The 14,129-nt window shown below is 44.5% G+C and overlaps 1 protein-coding gene across 1 annotated transcript in view; it reads right to left on the reverse strand.

The window, feature by feature from the left end:
* Window positions 1-14,129, reverse strand: part of CSMD1 (CUB and Sushi multiple domains 1) — a 3,932,590-nt gene that overhangs the window by 2,191,051 nt on the left and 1,727,410 nt on the right. The gene's annotated exons all lie outside the window — the stretch shown is intronic.

Here is a 14,129-nt window from a genome sequence, read left to right on the forward strand (position 1 = left end):
CCGGAGGCAGACCGAGCCGAGGCACCAGGCGCCGAAACACCACCGGGGTCAGGGCGAGACAAGGCAACAAAGGGAATTCCGACACAGGCGAGCCGCCGCCACAGAGCCGGACCCCGGGGGAAGGGTGGCCCGAAGGGACAGGACCGGTGACACCGACCCACCCAGGGCGACTGACCCGTTTTTAGGAACGCCTCACGAATAAGCGAGACAATCATGCGCAGGGGCCACGCCAAACTCCTCCGAATTGTTCCAACATTTGTACATGAGTGGCCGATGCGAGCACGGCCAATACATGGGGACAACGAAGCACAGGCGCCAAGGCGGCAGGTCAGGAGGAGTGCCAGCAACCCCCGATGCACGAGGTGCTGAGCGTCCGCCGGAGAACCCAACGACCTCCAAACGACCCGGCGCCAAAGGACGCCCCCCCCCCCTGAAAGAACCAGAGGGAAGTACCGGGACCAGGCACACGCCCCCCCGAAGGAGGACAAGCCCGAGACGAGGACCGAAGGGACCACCGTACATCGGCCCGGAAGCCGACGGCCGAGAGACACCGCCAGATGTGAAGCCTCATTCCCATGTGGGGGGGACAAAAACGGGGCCGCGAGGAAGCACATGGCCAGACAGGGAACCCCAAGACCCACACCCGGCGATTAAGATCCGCCAGGCGGGCCAGGCGCACCGTCCCCACCCATGGGCCCAGAACAGAACCACAGGCGAGACACGGGAAGGAGAAGGCATAAGGAACGCTACACGAATGTGCGTGACCACCTCGCCGGGGCCATAAGTTCCACCTCCCTTGGCGACCCTTTAGGCCCTCGCGCCTGGCCGCTGACCAGACTTCAACTCACAGGAAGTGGCCGCGAGGGGCGTAGCTCGCCCGACCCGAGCAGCAACCTGTACAGCTATGTCTGCAAGGGAGGAGGTGGTCGTACAAGCACGCTTCATTTTTATTATATGTGCTGCCGAAGCGAGCATCACTAACCTTCCGAGGAGGTGGATCCCGCGGAAAACCGCAAGACCGGACACTGTCGCTGTGGAACCCCCCAGGCACTCCCTGTGGGGCGTCCACTCTCGGGCACCCACAATGTGGATGACAGGCAGCCTTAGCGATGTGGGGGCCGTCCTGGCGAATAAGCAAGCTATTGCTCCGAGATGCAGAGTGGGACTCCATGTCAGGAATGGGCACCGAGGATAAACAGGTCGGTGGGATATTCGAGCCCCCGATCCGGCGAGGCGGGGAATCGAACCCTGGTCCCGGGCAAGACCTCTGCCTCCGGGTCTGCTGCACAAACCATTGGGCCACACTCCACAACCTGGCGCGTGACCACCCAGCACAGGGGCCATGTCAAAACGACTGTCGCGTAAGCGCACAACACCCCCTAAGGGCCTCAAGGCGACGGTATGAATGCCTAAAGCCCTCCGTGGACCAACCAGGCCCGACCCAGCTCATTCACTGAGAGCGAACAAGACCAGGCGCTTACAGGGCGGAACGGCCCAATGCCGCAGGGGTACCCTCAGGCACCCCCAGAGAGACGCATCTCAGGTGGAGGCAAGGCTTCCAAAGCCTCGTGGGGGCCGGGTATGCGACAAAACCACGCTATCCGTGCCCAGAAGATCCTTGCCCTGTGGCAGGGGACCGACCCCGGTACCCGGGCCAAACCACACTGGAATAGCACTACAGCCCTGGCCGGATTCGAACCCCGGCCAGTGAGGGCTGTCCCTACCGAAGGCCCAAGTCCACGGATCCAACAATGCAGCCGCAGCGAGCCCCTTCGGAAGGGGCGGCTCCGTCGCTGGTGACGGAAGAGAGGCCAGGACAGACTGAGGTCGATTACGGCCCCTTGTAGCGGACGCATCAGGCCCCTGTGCCCTTAACCTGGCTACACGCCCCAGACCGTCCACGGGGGGAACACGGGCCCCCCCGGATGACAACTGGAACAGCCGTGTCCCCCTGAACGCGCCCCAGGCGCCAGGGACAATACCTTGCAACAGCCGAGCCGCCCTAGGACGGCAGACTGCGGATCGGGTGGACCAACCCCATCACCGCCCCCGCAGGGACGGACCCTTCGCGGGGGCAGGCCCACCAACGGCAAAAGCCTTACCTGCGCGTCCTAGCGCCCCGGACCTTCCTCAGGGCGTCAGCACCGCTCTGCGTGCCGCCGCGCCTGCCGCCTGCAGTTGATCAGCAGCCCCGGTCGATACAGAGGCCGCACCTGGCCGAGCGACGCCCCGCCCCCACGAGGCGGGAGGCACCCGTAGCCAACCCCCGCGCTGCAACCAGCCGCGGGACCCAGGATGAAAACCCCGTCAGGAGGCGGAAGCGACCAGCGCCGTTGATCCGAGGCAGCAGATCAAACACCCGTACCCGACCAGCCGAGCCCCGAGGACCCGCCGACCGACAAGGTAGGTGCTGCAAGGCTCCGTAGTACCGAAGCACCCTTCTACAACATTAGGGAGTAAATGTATGTCTAATGCATCCATAGAATGACAGTCAACGTAATACGCCATATTTTATGAGGAGACCAGCAAGCTCAGCATCACTGCCGCATATTCTGGAGTCTGTCGTCCTAGACACTATCGCCTCAAACTCCCGCAAGCGCCGCAGCGACCCCGTGCGAGGCACGGTACACGCAGGCAGGCCAAATCACGGGGGCACGGCCCAGGGCCACCCACCGCGACGCGGAAATGGCACAAGACTGGGGACGCCGGGGATTGAACCCGGCGCCCCCTACATGCAAGTATGCGCACCACCACTGTGCAATACATCAGCAGACAGGAATACCAGGTAAACGCGCCGCACTAACGCGTGCAGGGATACAGTGGATCGGAAAGAGAGACTCTATCCTCGGAATATGTCCGTTTGTTATAGTCCACTGCTAGACAGCGTGAGCCCCAGGGACCCACGCCATGCGTTTCAGAGGTAACCGGGGCCCCAGCATACATACAGGAGCCCCCCCAGCGCCGGACCCACCAGCCCGCTCAGTGGCCAGGTCCCATGAGTAACGACCTGGGAAGAACACGGGAATGTACCAACACCCCTTCTCCCCGGCCGCCCCACCCCCCCTGTAGACCCATGGCACGCTAGAGCAGCACCTAACCGGCCCCCTAGGACCGGGGGAAGGAAGAGGGGGGGGGATTATTTAGGCCTAAGGCACTCGAGACCGCTAGAGAAGGTCCTCCACCCTAAACCCCAAGGGCCAGCTCACGCCGGCCCATCTTACCTGAACAGTGCTCTGGAGAGAATCGTGCAGAACAAAAAAAACAGGCTGATTGGTTGGGCCGGCCCGCCTCTTATAAAGGTCAGGTGGGACTGGTCGGCCATGTTGGGAGGGGGTGGGAGGTGGTTTCTTTTTGCTTTGGAGGGTTCTGTTGTGGAGCTAAAGCTCACTATGTAAATCATGTGGCGAGGAAGACTTACGAGGAGGTAATTTGCATTTACAAAACCTTGAAAATTCAATGAAAAAAACCATTGGTTTTAGGCCATATATAGTTAGGGATTTGCATTTACAAAACCTTATTTTACTCGCATAAAACCATTGAAATTCCATATATAGTTATAAGCGCTAACTATATATCGCGCACCCGCAATCCACTGCTGATGATGTCACATATTACATCATTCATGACATGGTTAGTGACATCACTGATGACATCACTGATGACATCTCAAATGACATCACTGATGACATCACTGAAAACATCTCATTTGACATGACTGATAACATCACTGATGATATCATTCATGTGATAATACCATGAACCTCTTCAGACTCTAATATAACCTTAGATACAATCAGTGTAAACAGACAGTCACAGACTGTCACTCATCCATGGAGTTACTCACACACCTAGTCAGTTATGCCAAAAATCAATCACACCTCCATTTTCTCAACTATACAGTTATACACACCTTACTTATTCAAACATATACTAACACATATTTACTTTACTCTCTTATACAATCTCTGATACATGTTCACAATGATCCATACAGCCACTCACACATTCACTGGCTCTTATGCACAGTTATTTATAGATGTCAACTCTCACATGTACTGTGTTTTACATATGTACTTAATTTGACATGTAGCACTGAGATATCCATTCACTCACTAATACACTCATGCACAGTCAACCGCCCATACAGCTGTTTGCACATGCACTTTTGAATCTATACATATAGTGAATCAACTACTCACACATCTATGTACAGAGTCACACACCTTCCAGCCACCCATACACACACACTCAGTTTCCCATACAAATACTTGGACAACCAATCAACCCATACAGTTACTCATATAGCTACTGATCAACATATGCAGCAGTTTGTAGAACAACAGATATAATGATGCACAAATTAAAACAGTTTAGTCACTAACCCATGCACTCAGTGAGACACATTTAATCACTCACTCAATCAGTCAGTCATGCACCTAGTAAATCCTTCATCCAGACACTTATATATCAACTCATTCTTCAATATGTAAAACATATTTTAACTTTACAGAAACATACAGTCACTGGATGTTGTAATCAGTGATGTCATCAGTGATGTCATTTGAGATGTCATCAGTGATGTCATTTGAGATGTCATCAGTGATGTCATCAGTGATGTCACTAACCATGTCATGAATGATGTAATATGTGACACCATCAGCAGTGGATTGCGGGTGCGCGATATATAGTTAGCGCTTATAACTATATATGGAATTTCAATGGTTTTATGCGAGTAAAATAAGGTTTTGTAAATGCAAATCCCTAACTATATATGGCCTAAAACCAATGGTTTTTTCATTGAATATATATATATATATATATATATATATTCACTGAAAAAAACATAGGTTATAGACCATATATAGTTAGGAATTCGCATTTACAAAACCTTATTTTACTCACACAAAACCATTGAAATTCCATATATAGTTAGTTGCACTAACTATATATCGCGCACCCGCAATCCACTGCTGATGATGTCACATATTACATCATTCATGACATGGTCAGTGACATCACTGATGACATCACTGATGACATCTCAAATGACATCACTGATGACATCTCAAATGACATCACTGATGACATCACTGATGACATCTCATTTGACATTACTGATCACATCACTGATGATATCATTCATGTGATAATACGATGAACCTCTTCAGACTCTAATATAACCTTAGATACAATCAGTGTAAACAGACACTCACAGACTGTCACTCATCCATGGAGTTACTCACACACCTAGTCAGTCATGCAAAGAATCAATCACACCTCCATTTCCTCAACTATACAGTTATACAAACTTTACTTATTCAAACATATACTAACACATATTTACTCTCTTATACAATCCCTGATACAAGTTCACAATGATCCATACAGCCACTCACACATTCACTGGCTCTTATGCACAGTTATTTATATATGTCAACTCTCACATGCACTGTGTTTTACATATGTACTTACTTTGACATGTAGCACTGAGATATCTATTCACTCACCAATACACTCATGCACACAGTCAACCGCCCATACAGCTGTTTCCACATGCACTTTTGAAACCATACATCTAGTGAATCAACTGCTCACACATCTATGCACAGAGTCATACACCTCCCAGCCACCCACACACACACTCAGTCTCCCATACAAATACTTGGGCAACCAATCAATAACCCATATAGTTACTCATATAGCTACTTATCAACACATGCAACAGTTTACAGAACAACAGACATAATGATGCACAAATTAAGACAGTTTAGTCACTAATCCATGCACTCAGTGAGACACATTTAATCACTCACTCATACAGTCAGTCATGCACCTACTAAATCCTTCATCCAGACACTTATACATCCACTCATTCTTCAATATGTAAGACATATTTTAACTTTACAGAAACATACAGTCACTGGATGTTGTCATCAGTGATGTCATCAGTGATGTCATTTGAGATGTCATCAGTGATGTCATCAGTGATGTCACTGACCATGTCATGAATGATGTAATATGTGACATCATCAGCAGTGGATTGCGGGTGCGCGATATATAGTTAGTGCAACTAACTATATATGGAATTTCAATGGTTTTGTGTGAGTAAAATAAGGTTTTGTAAATGCGAATTCCTAACTATATATGGTCTATAACCTATGGTTTTTCAGTGAATTTTCAAGGTTTTGTAAATGCTAATTCCTAACTATATATGGTCTATAACCTATGGTTTTTTCATTGAATTTTCAAGGTTTTGTAAATGCTAATTCCTAACTATATATGGTCTATAGCCTATGGTTTTTTCAGTGAATATATATATATACATACATATATAAACATATATCATCTGTATATCTATATAAATACAAACATAAATGCATGCATACATATACTTATATGCATACAGATGCATGTTATTTACATGAAAGTTGAAAAAACACTAATAAAAGCAAAGCTAAAAAGCCACCTCATTACAAACAGAATGGCTTTAACTTAAACGAGGGCGAGATCTATTGCATTTTCAATGCTTGTTTACTTTGGTTCCATCAAGAAGGCATTCAGATGTGTCACACATTTGCCATAAATTCTGAATGTTAGCACTCTAGTTGCACATTAGATCACTGTAGTAAAGCTACTGCTCACCAGGGACGTCTGCTGCTGGTATTCAAAGTGCATGTTTCAGTCTGCATGTCAGAATTTTTTTAATGAAATAGAAGAGGATTTGAGAAGTCACTCAAAATGATCCCTAATTTTTCTTTCTGAAGCACTAATCATACTTTCTATGGCAAAATTAACCCCCTCATGTTGTTCCTTTTTAAATTGAGTGTTTTCAGACTTACCACTTCATTCCAATCAAGATGGCTTCTGGTGTGCCATACTTTTGTCATAAGTAAGACTGTTAGCGCTCTAGTTGTTCTTTAGAACACTCTGGGACATTCTGTCATTGGGCTATACTTGGGGAACATCTGGGTGATATTTGGGCTACATTTAGGCTCTTTTGTCTCTGGTGGCCATCTTGGGAGACTGTATGTCAGAATTTTTTAATGAAATTGAAGAGGGTTTGAGAAGTCACTCAAAATGTGCCCTAATTTTTCTGTCTGCAGCACTAATCATAATTCATATGGCAAAATATACCCCCTCATTTTGTTCCTTTTTAAATTAAATGTTTTAAGAGTTACCACTTTATTCCAATCAAGATGGCTTCAGGTGTGCCATACCTTTGTAATAAGTGGGACTGTTAGCGCTCTAGTTGTTCTTTAGAGCACTCTGGGACATTCTGTCATTGGGCTATACTTGGGCTACATCTGGGTGATATTTGGGCTACATTTGGGCTCTTTTGTCTCTGGTGGCCATTTTGGGAGACTGCATGTCAGAATTTTTTAATGAAATAGAAGAGGATTTGAAATGTCACTCAAAATGTGCCCTAATTTTTCTTTCTGCAGCACTAATAATACCTTCTATTGCATAATATACCCCCTCATTTTGTTCCTTTTTAAATTAAATGTTTTAAGAGTTACCACTTTATTCCCATCACGGTGGCTCCAGGTGTGCCATACCTTTGTAATAAGTAGGACTGTTAGCGCTCTAGTTGTTCTTTAGAACACTCTGGGACATTCTGTCATTGGGCTATACTTGGGCTACATCTGGGTGATATTTGGGCTACATTTGGGCTCTTTTGTCTCTGGTGGCCATTTTGGGAGACTGCATGTCAGAATGTTTTAATGAAATAGAAAAGGATTTGAGAAGTCACTCAAAATGTGCCCTAATTTTTCATTCTGCCGCACTAATCATACTTTCTATGGCAAAATATACCCCCTCATGTTGTTTCTTTTTAAATTAAATGTTTTAAGAGTTACCACTTTATTCCAATCAAGATGGCTTCAGGTGTGCCATACCTTTGTAATAAGTAGGACTGTTAGCGCTCTAGTTGTTCTTTAGAACACTCTAGGAGGCTGCAGTAGAACACAAAGGAATCAACTGACAGTCTCTGTCCTTGTTGGATGTACATGTTTTACTGAGAATGTCAGACTTCATTTTCACATGACTGAGAAAGATAATGTGAATTTACAGAAAATATGCTTTCAGTTTAGCTTATAGATCCCCTTCCAAACCACTGTGGGAAAATCATGAGATATTAGTTTTCTTTCAAACAATATTCATGATATCACAGCAGAAGGTTTTTTCACATGGTAAAATCACCTTAGAACCCACCACAATTCCTAAAACGAGTATGGTACCATCAACAAATGATTTATAATGTAACTAAAGTCCTAAAACCCTCTATTAACTACAATGCTTTTTAATGAGGTGCTATCATGTATATTGGTCCCAAGATGGCTGCCAACACTTCTTGGATGAAGTGCTGACAGCCAATCAGATCAGATGTGTGGTTAGGCTCCGCCCAGATATATATATCTTTTTTTGAACCTAAATTACTCAAAATCCACTGGAGCAAATATATTGAGACCTAGCAAAGGCACATCGGGCTAACAGTCCCTACAATTTTGCCAAGTTTCGTGCAAATCCATTCAGCCGTTCGAGCTAAAAGTGAGGCCAACCGCCCTATGGAAATTAACATGGGAAAAACGCGTTTTGGGACCCCCCTTTTTTCTCGGCCCCCCCTTGATGAAACCCCCCCAAATTGTCAGGGGCTGCTCAGGAACACAATGTTCCATTTTCCTGAAAATTTCAGCCAATTCCGTCCACAAACGCCAAAGTTATTAGACATAGAATTTTCAAAAATCCCATAGAGAAAAAATCCTAACTATATATACCTACTGGCGACCGCCAGTAGGTAATATATATATATATATATATATATATATATATATATATATATATATATATATATATATATGAAATACGAAACGGCAATCCAACAAGCACTCATGGAGTGCGAAACGCGTCACGTAGGGCTTATGGCGTGAATAAACCCTACTTGTTTGACAGACCTGCATTCTAGTGTGGATTTCTGCAGTACCTGAGTGCGCGCTTGGAACGCCGTTTCGTATTTCATATTGAGCACCGGATACCTCACCGGCAGCACGCCACCCCCACTGGACGAGGGATACCCCACTGAGGTGATCGTTGGATTTTATATATATATATATATATATATAAACTCCAATCTTGATTCCTCCAGCAGTTGTCAAAGAATCATTCAGGCCCAAATTTTTGTTTATTTAAGACATGCAAGCAAATAACACGCCCAACGCATTTCGGTGCCAAGCACCTTGGTCACAGGTCAAGAACTGTTTGAACATTCACTTTACATAGAGTGCAGACAATTCATAAAAAATAAAGTAGTATTACTTGTCTCTACACTCTGTTTTTGGTGGCCATTTTGTAATAGTGTTTTCTGTACGTCCAACAATAGCACAGTAGTTTCAATAAAGTTTGTTGAGAGAAAACTAAACTCACCGAATCTATACAACATAACAAGTGCTAAATTGTACATTGGTAAATTGAGATCCATACACCTTTAACACAGAATAATACCACAACTAAAGAGTGATTACGGCTCAATCAATCAATCAATCAAGAAATTTGTATAGCGCGCTATTCACCCCTAGGGTCTCAAGACGCTTTGGGAGGGGGGGTCCGCTACTGCTCGAACAGCCATGTCTTAAGTTGCTTCCTGAAGGAGAGGTGGTCTTGGGTAAGACGGAGGTGGATGGGAAGGGAATTCCAAGTCTTGGCTGCCAGGTAGGAGAAGGATCTTCCTCCCATGGTGGCTCTTCGAATGCGTGGAACGGCGGCAAGGGCGTGGCTGGTCGATCGTAGTTGGCGGGTGGTAGTGTAGAAGGTCAGGCGGTTGTTGAGGTACCTGGGGCCTAGGTCGTGGAGGGCTTTGTGTGCGTGGGTGAGGAGGCGGAACGTGATTCTTTTGCCTACGGGGAGCCAGTGGAGGTCTTTCAGGTGTCCGGAGATGTGACTGTGGTGGGGGATGTCCAGGATGAGTCGTGAGGAGGCGTTATGGATGCGTTGCAGTCTTTTCTGCAGTTTGGCTGTGGTTCCGGTGTAGAGGGTGTTTCCGTCATGCAGTCGGCTGGTGACAAGTGCCTGGGTGACCGTCTTCCTGGTTTCGGTGGGGATCCATCGGAAGATCTTTCAGAGCATGCGTAGGATGTTGAAACACGATGACGAGGCGTCGTTGACTTGTCTGGTCATCGATAGGGAAGAGTTCAGGATGAAGCCCAGGTTGCGAGCGTGGTCCGTTGGTTTGGGTGCGCTGCCTAGGGCTGGGGGCCACCAGGAGTCGTCCCAGGCGGACGGTGATGATCCAAGAATGAGGACTTCCGTCTTGTCTGAGTTCAGTTTCAAGCGGCTGTTCTTCATCCACTGGCTGCGAGGGGGCTCATGTACACGTTGAAGAGGGTGGGGCTGAGTGATGATCCTTGTGGTACGCCGCAGATGACTTCGGTGGCCTCGGTCCTGAATGGGGGAGGCGGACTCTCTGGGTTCTTCCGGCGAGGAACGATATGATCCACTCCAGTGCCTTCTCTTGGATTCCGACGTTGCTGAAGCGTTGTACTAGGGTGCGGTGGCAGACAGTTTCGAACACTGCGGAGAGGTCCAGGAGGATGAGGGCCGCTGTTTCCCTGTTGTCGAGCAGGGTTCGGATGTCGTCAGTGGCTGCGATGAGGGCGGTCTCGGTGCTGTGGTTGGCTCAGAAGCCGGACTGCGAGTGGTCGAGGTTATTCAACCTTGTAATGGTAAAATATTCATGACCATGAATATACTGTGCCCTTGATTGACATGTTTCTCCACATATTTAACAATTGAGCCCCAGTGGGCTTTTCGAAGAAATTCATGGTTATTACCACCATAAATACAAGTTCAATGTATAACATGAGCACATCTAACTCAAATTCAATTCTGCCCTAGTGGGCCAAATATGACACATCCCATTACATACTATCCCATGTGTAGTTTCTACAGAAATCACTCTAAATCATATCTCAATAACTTTGAATTTGCATAGCGATTGTCGAGATGTAGAAAGCTATCAGATCAGCAATAGGTCCAACTATGAGAAAAGTAACGACATTTTTAAATCTAAATTACTGAAGTGGAAGCAGGATAAGCTATTATCGGCTGATGAATATAAATTCTTATGCTGCGAACAGCCCAAATTACCAGCTACATATCTTTTACCAAATATCCATAAGAATATTAAAATGCCTCCAGGTCGCCCTATCATTTCCTCCATTGGGAGTACATATGAAAATACATCAAAATATATTGAATACTTTCTGCGTCCCATTTGTACATACACTAACGTCATATATCCAAGACACTCAGGATTTTCTGAATGTGATCAAACAGGTAAAATGGACTGATGGCATGCTACTTATGACATTAGATGTTCACAGCCTATATACCTGTATACCACACAAACCAGGCATTGAGGCATCCGATCACTTTTTTAAACAATGAGAATTACTGTATTCACAACACACTGAAATGTTTTTGTCGATGATGGAAACATGCTTGAGTAATAACTACTTCCTGTTCAATCATGTTGTCTATTGCCAAACCCGGGGAACAGCAATGGGAGTCTGCTCTGCCCCCAGCTATGCAGGTTTCTACCTAGGCTGGTGGGAGGAGCAGGTGGCCAGTACCATCAGTGCCTTTGCCTATAATGTCGTCCTCTGGGTGAGGTATATAGACAACGTGTTTTGTATCTGGAATGGAACGGAGGAAAAAGCCTGTGATTGCGTAACGGAACTGAATAGAAATCAGTAGAATTTGAAGTTTACGAACAGCATGCATCCAGAGAGAATTGAATTTCTGGATGTAGAAGTCATGGTTGAACATGAGAAACTTACTAGCAGATTGTTTAGAAACTCTTCTGCTGGAAACAGCATTTTACATGCGAAAAGTTGTCATGCCCAGAATTTGGTAAACAGTATACCTTTTGGTGAGCTCCTGGGAGCAAAAATAAATTGTGGTTCGGAGGAGCTGTTTCAAATTGAAATGAGAACTGTGAAAGAATGATTCTTAGAAAGAGGATATTCCCTGAGCATAGTCAACCAGGGATGTTCAAAAGTCTCCAAGATTAATAGAGCATCCACATTATCTAGTAAACCTGTAGTGGCAAAAGAAGAAGAGCCTTTAACTTCTTATTGCAATCAATTGTGTGAGTAACCCAAATGCCTGAAGAAGCATTGGCATGTTTTGAATACTGATTCCACACTTAGACAATTTGTAAGGGGGCAACCTTAAAATCACTTACAGAAAGTGTGATGAATTATCAGATATGTTGTGCTGTAATGTGATAGCAGATGACAAAATTCCTAACTCCATACATGGTTTTTATCCCTGCAAATCGTGTAAAGCCTGTAAGACTAGCCCCAAACGTAAAGAGATGGCCCTATCTGATAATCAAAAACCTTTCACCATAACGCAACATCGTACATGTAAATCAGACTACTGTGTTTATGCCTTAAGTTGGACATGTCCACTGGTATATATAGGGAGCACTATACACCCAGTTAAGAAGAGGATATTAGAACATACTCAGGCAATTGCCAAAGAGGATAAACAATAGTCCGTGGAGCGGCGCTTTAAAGAAGCACATGGAAAAATTGTAAGCCTTTTGCAATATTGTGCACTAGTCAGAATTCCTAAATCTGAACCAGGAGGAAATAGAGTGAAAGAACTGAGACTACTTGAGTCCACGATAATTATCAAATATGACACAGAGTTTCCCAGAGGATTGAATAAGGATGAGGAAATGTGGGTACACTTGTGGTAGCATACCAAGAAACAAGAAATGTGAAAAGTATTGACTCTGTAAATATATCCTGTAGTGTGTATACATCTTAGAAATTGAAGCTAAGTTTGTTTTTATCCATTTTTAAATACATTGATTGCACTTTTTATTATGTTCTGCAGGAGACAAGATTGTCAGCAACTCAGGTTAAAGAATTGGCATCTATTATATATCGACAATCGCTATGCGAATTTAAAGTTATTGAGATATGATTTAGAGTGATTTCTGTAGAAACTACACATGGGACAGTATGTATTGGGATGTGTTTTTTGGGCAACTAGGGCAGAATTGAATTTGAGTTAGATGTCCTCATGTTATACATTGAACTTGTATTTATGCTGTTAATAACCATGAATTTCTTCGAAAAGCCCACTGGGGCTCAATTGTTAAATATGCAGAGAAACATGTCAATCAAGGGCACAGTACATTCATGGTGATGAATATTTTACCATTACAAGATTAAATACCTTAGCCGTAATCACTCTTTTGTTGCGGTATTATTCCGTGTTAAAGGTGTATGGTTATCAATATACCGATCTACAGTTTGCACTTGTTATATTGTTTATATTGTGTGAGTTTAGTTTCTTCTCAACAAATTTTATTGAAACTACTGTGCTATTATTGGATGTATATGAAACACCATTACAAAATGGTTGTCAAAAACGGAGTGTAGTCCTACTTTATTTTCTATGAATTGTCTGCACTATATGTAAAGTGAATTTTCAAACAGTTCTTGACCGGTGACCAGGGTGCTTGGCAACGAAACGCGTTGGGCGTGTTATTTGCTTGCATGTCTTAAATAAATGATCACGCTGCAAACGAAAATTTGGGCTCGAACAATTCCTTGATAACTACTGGAGGAATCACGGTTGGAATATATATATATATGTGTGTGTGTGTGTGTGTGTGTATATATTAGATTGAGATGTACATATATATATATATATATATATATATATATATATATATATATATATATATACACAAACACACTTGTGTGTGTTTATATAAGTATATATTTTCAGTGTTCATTATTAGTGGAACTTATTTAATTTACATTATTGTAATATTGTATACTAAAATATGTATGATTTTCCACCTTACAGTGTGTGTGTGTGTATATCTATCTATCTATCTATCTATCTATCTATCTATCTATCTATCTATCTATCTATCTATCTATCTATCTATCTATCTATCTATACATTTGTGGGTAATGCCCATCCAGGGCAAGATTATAGTTGAACAGTATAGTTCACTTAAAATAGATGAATATTATAAGGCATTCAATGTATTGCAACTTCCACGATATCTATTCAGAGGTATCTACACGTTACAAGATGGCGGCACC

Source organism: Lissotriton vulgaris, chromosome 6 (assembly GCF_964263255.1).
Source record: "Lissotriton vulgaris chromosome 6, aLisVul1.2, whole genome shotgun sequence".
NCBI lineage: Eukaryota > Metazoa > Chordata > Amphibia > Caudata > Salamandridae > Lissotriton > Lissotriton vulgaris.